Source organism: Stegostoma tigrinum, chromosome 11 (assembly GCF_030684315.1).
Source record: "Stegostoma tigrinum isolate sSteTig4 chromosome 11, sSteTig4.hap1, whole genome shotgun sequence".
NCBI classification, from domain to species: domain Eukaryota; kingdom Metazoa; phylum Chordata; class Chondrichthyes; order Orectolobiformes; family Stegostomatidae; genus Stegostoma; species Stegostoma tigrinum.
In genome coordinates this window covers 31,062,742-31,068,212 of record NC_081364.1, presented here as the reverse complement: position 1 = coordinate 31,068,212, position 5,471 = coordinate 31,062,742, and the positions used below count along the sequence as shown (strand labels likewise).

The window sequence follows — 5,471 nt, the reverse complement described above, 5'->3', positions numbered from 1 at the left end:
CTGCTGCTGATTGATAGGAAAAATGAACATGATTGCCAATTTCTGAAGATTCCATATTACAAAAGAACTGTCAGAATGGAAATGCACCTCCGTATTTCTGACTGGAATCTCCTCTCAGAAACTGACAGCTCCCTTGTTTTACTGTGAGACTACCACTCCTTGGAAAATCCATTGTTTCCTCTGACTGGAGAATCCATGACAATGAGGCACAGTTTTCAGGTAAGGGGCTGATCATGAATGTGAGATGAAGAGATATCCCTTTAGTGAATTCTCCAAAACAGAGGGTTGTGAAGACACTATCATTGCATATTTATAAATAAAATAAACAAATTTTTGGTTTCTTGGGATATCAAAGGATATGGGAAGAAATGGGAAAATTGAGTTGAAACCCAGGATCAGACATGATTACATTGAATGGTGCAGCAGTGCTGTTTGGTAAACTTCTGCTTGTACTTTTTATATTCTTAAGTCTTTAACTGAGTAGGGTCCTGTTAGCTGAGTGACAACAGGCTTCTCACATTGTGATACTTCTGTGCACATGCATCTGTACCTCATCTCTTGCAGCAGTGCAAGATAGATGTGATAGAATAGAAGTCCCTTTGATGTGTTTATGCAAGTTGTGGAGAAGATTAGAGCCAGTCGAACACTGGATCTTGACTACAATCACATGAGTTTCAGCTGAAGCTGTCACCACAGGCTTCCTTAGTGCAGGACCTTTATACAACATTCATAGCGCTGACTGTTTGCATTGTGATTGACTGTTCTACTTTGGTTCTGTACACTATAATCCCACATAGGATACAAGTAGATTGTGGTGCACTGACTCTAACTGTTATTTGTTTTCATGTCCATTAACATGAGCTCCTGGACAGATGGCAGCCTCCTCTAAACCTGGATAATTACTTGGAATTTAGTTTGCCATTCCAAATGTTATTCCTGTGATTATCCAGATCTTGTAAATGGATGGTGTGAAGGCAGTGCTGTGAAGAAGGAGAAGCTCTTGACTGAATACATTATTATTGAGACAAGCTAAGCCTATTTGTCCAAATGCCCTTTAACTGATACATGTGCCTCCCCAGACATGTTAAGACATGTCATTAAAGTGGTGCTTCCAACACACTGACTGACTGGACAAAGGTCACCAGGTGTGGCGGAAGGGGTGTGGTGGGGATGGGTGCAGGTGGTGAATTATGTTATTTTTGCCCAGTGGATCACATCTGTTTGGGCATGCAGCACATTGCTGAGAGCCTGGAATGACAAGAGAGGGGTGGCCAAGGGTGGATTTTTAAAAATGATCATTGGATTGGAGACAATATGCTATATCATAGAATTCCTACAGTGTGGAAATATGCCGTTTGGCCCAACAAATCCACACTAAACCTAAGAGCATCGCACCCAAACCATCCTGCTTAACCAACCTAATCTACAGATCCCTGAACATTATCGGTAATTTAGCATGGCCAATCCACTTAGCCTGCACATCTTTGTACTGTGGGAGGAAACCCATGCAGACATGGGGAGAATGTGCAAACTCCACACAGACAGTCGCCTGAGGGTGGAAATGAACCTGAGTCCCTGGTGCTGTGAGGCAGCAGTGCTAACCACTGAGCCACCATGCTACCCTGAAAAATATGGAACATTTCATGAATTTGTGTGCCATCCTTGCACAGGGGCCATGCTAATCTTCTCTGTATCGTTCCAATTTTAGTATGTGTGCTGCCGAAGTGAGCACATATGCCTAACGCTTGCATCATAGAGGTGTATAAAAATGCCATTTTCAAGGCTATTAGGCTACAGTTGGAAGCATGAGCTGGTCTATCATGGGAAGACGTGCAGGAGGTTTAATTGGCTAAGTGACCACTCATTAACAAGCTCTTGAATGCGAGAACACACTGAGCAGTTGACATAGTTAGTATAAGCTATTGTTTGGTGTGTTAGGAAAGGACCAACATGCTTATTGGAAGTTTGATTTGCAGTTGTGCTTTGTGTCATTGATACCAAAGTCTAGGGTAAAGATTTTAGAAATTAGGAGAACCCCTTTTAATTTAACCCCTTGAATTGTGCCCGAGTTTGTCTCACAAAATGAGCTGGAGTTTGTTTGTGTGGCCTCATGAAAGCTTGTAAAGTTGTCAGTTCCAGCGTTGCTTATCTGTGGGAAGAAATGAGAGAAAGTGGGCCAAGTAATCCTGTCAGCACTTTTCCTTGGTTTATTCTTTCAGAGAAGTTGGGTCGTGCTGTTAAAGCCAACATTTATTGGTCATCCTTAATTGCCCTTGAGAGGTTGACACTGAACTGACTTCTTGAACGACTGCAGTCCATGAGGTATAGGCACACCCGCAGTGCCATTAGGAAGAGAATTAGGAAGAGAAGAGGAAGAGCCAGCAAAGGAACAGTGATACCTTTCCAAGTCAGGTTTATGTGTATATTCAGGTGGTGTTCCCATGCATCAACTGCTTTTGTCCTTCTAGGGGGCTTAGGTCATGGGTTTGGTAGATGCTGTTGAACAAGTCTTGATAAATCGAAGCAGTGCATCTTGTAGGTGGTACATACAAGCAGTGCAAATTTTACAAAACTTTGAATAGGAGATGTACATTGGGGAAGTCTGGTGAAGACACTGAACTTCTTTTCAAATCCCTGACTGGTCTATGGTGTGATGTCCCTGGCATTTCTAAAGTAGACACTTTTGTGATGTAGGCATCTTGGACAAAGTTAGCATTTTTCCCACTGAATTGCCCTTGAGAGCAGCTAACAGTCTATCACGTTGCTGTGGGTCTGGAGTCACAGGTAGGTCAGGTCAGGTAAGGATAGCAGATTTCCTTCTGTAAGTGATATTACTGGACCAAATGGATTTCTTATGACAATCAATGATAGTTTCATTCTTCAGCTTTCAACTCTAGATGTTATTATTTAATGAAATAAATTTAAACTCCTCAAGCTACCTTAGTGGGATTGGAGATTACTCCTGCTTAAACTGACAGCTCTGATTATTAGTACAGTGACATTACCACTGCACCATCACCTCCCCATTTATAAATTTGGTTACCTCTGCTCATCTGTTGTTGGGTTATTTGGCGAGGATCCCTGCACTTAACTGCAAACGGAAGCTTTTTTCTCCAGGATATCCACCATTAGGACCTTTTTGACATTGCCAGAGATGTTTGGAAATGTAGCATCAGACATTTTTCAGGCAGCTTAGGCTCAATAGTTAAATATTTAGCAAAGGAATCTTCCTTTGACATTACCTTTAAATCACGATAATCCTTTCAGGTTTCTAATGATCTATTGGGCAAGATATCAATTAAAAGCACCAGTAAACTCACAGTTCACCCTTCCCACGGAAGTCAAGCACATATCTCAAAAAGTCATGCGTGTCATGCTGTTGTATTTTAAAGTTCAACACCCACTTTGTTGTTGGTTGAAAATCTACATCAGTCTTTCAAGTCCCTATTGTTTTCAATGGGTGAGGAAGACACATGAACCATAGCATCAGATATCAAATCCTATACAATTTACCATACTGGTGATGTATGGAGGGTGAAATTCTGTTATTTCTATTGCATGGCAAATCTTTTCTATGAACGTTACAAAAGCTTTTAATCATGTTATTTGTGAACTTTAGGTGAAAGAGCAATAAGTATATCATTTCTGTTAGCGAGAGATAATGGGAACTGCAGATGCTGGAGAATCCAAGATAACAAAGTGTGGAACTGGATGAACACAGCAGGCCAAGCAGCATCTCAGGAGCACAAAAGCTCATTTCTGTTAGCCTTTATTTATTGGAAACTGTTAAGCTGTATACTTCTTCTTTTAGCTTCTGGCAGCTCTAATCATGTCATAGTCTTTCTGTGCACATCCCATGTTGTAGAGATAGGGGCCCTTCTTCTTTTATCTTCATAATTATTTCCTTTAACTTCTGGGAGGAACGTAACTTACTTCATTGTAAGGTTTTGTAATACCCAGCAAGCTATAATGAATCAGGAAACTTTCACTAGAAAGCATTTCAAGGCTCCATTCAATTCCCACAACGTCTAAAATAAGATGTCAGATGGCTATGTTCTGCTGTAGGCACTTCTTGTGCTGACAAAGATTTCAGCATATCAATTGCCCACATTGTCTAGTTTATTTTTTTATTTTCAATTACCACAACTACTTTTAGTTACTTCAATGACAAAATGACCACCCTGATACATGAGATAGTAGGAACTGCAGATGCTGGACAATCTGAGGTAACAAGGTGTAGAGCTGGATGAACAAAACAGGCCAAGCAGCATCAAAGGAGCAGTAAGGCTGATGTTTCAGGCCTATACCCTTCTTCAGAAATGTTCTTCTTCATTCACTGAGGAAGGGTCTAGGCCCAAAACGTCAGCTTTCCTGCTTCTCTGATGCTGCTTGGCCTGCTGTGTTCATCCAGCTCTACACCTTGTTAGCCCTGGTACATGACTTGGAGTCAGTAGATTATTGTATGAGAATCATCATGATAACTTCGTGAATATTGGATATTCATGTCTAGAATGAAGTATACGTGAGCTGTAGATCAATAGGCTGGAAGCCTTCCCTGTTCATGGGATTGACTGATTGCTAAATGGGACTTTGAATGCCTCTTGCATTCTGACACTTCCTCCTTGTGTATTTGAGTGCCTTGCCAGCTGGTGGAATTGCAACATTTGAATTCTTTGTTTGAGATAGCAAGAACTGCAGATGCTGGAGTCATAGATAACGTTTCTGACATTATAAATTGACCCTTCTGAAGAAGGGTCCTGAATCAAAACATTAACTTTCCTGTACCTCTGATGCTTCCTGGCCCACTGTGTTCCTCCAGCTCCACACTTTGTTATCTCTGAATTCTTTGTTTCTCTTGTTTCAAATGCATGGAGATTAATAGTGACCCAGTCATGCTTTTCTCTGCAACCATGTTTGCTGTGGAAGGGGGTAGCCTGTGGCGATAGTAACATTTAGTCACAGGATATTACAACACTAGTTATATTTGATTTAGGCTGGTAATAAGGGTGAGAACTATTGGAAGTGTTTTGCTAGATCACTCAGAATAGGTTCATGGGGCAGTGAACAGAAGATTATGCATTTTGTTTTGGTCAGTCAGAGGAAAGGTTCCAGGTAGAGATAGTGCTGTTAGCTGGCTGTATATGTTGGGACTAAGGATAAGTCCCAAGGAGATTTTTGGTGGCTCCATGCTGCAGAAGAAAGCTTTCATAGTTTAGTATATCTGAGAGTGGGAGCCAGGAAACCCAAAATCTGGTGGAACTGAGAAAGGTTGGAGCAAAAAGTAATTCTGAGGTTGTGGCCTACCATTTTGTAAGAAGCTGGAATTGTGCTGGCATTTAAATATTTGTGAACAGTCTCAGAAATTCTGAGGATTGTCATTTGGGGAGAAGCGATTGTGTGGGCAACGATTGAGGCGGTTTGGTTGGAATGGCTTTAAAGAAGTTCCAAGATCTCCAAAATTAAAGAAGCGG

At 41.2% G+C, this 5,471-nt stretch overlaps 1 non-coding gene across 1 annotated transcript; it reads right to left on the bottom strand.

Moving 5' to 3' along the window:
* Nucleotides 1–1,625: 1,625 nt before the first annotated feature.
* LOC125460623 (U6 spliceosomal RNA) lies at nucleotides 1,626–1,732 on the bottom strand. Its single transcript, XR_007249294.1, has one exon. It is a non-coding gene; the product is annotated as a U6 spliceosomal RNA (small nuclear RNA).
* Between the last annotated feature and the right edge of the window lie 3,739 nt (nucleotides 1,733–5,471).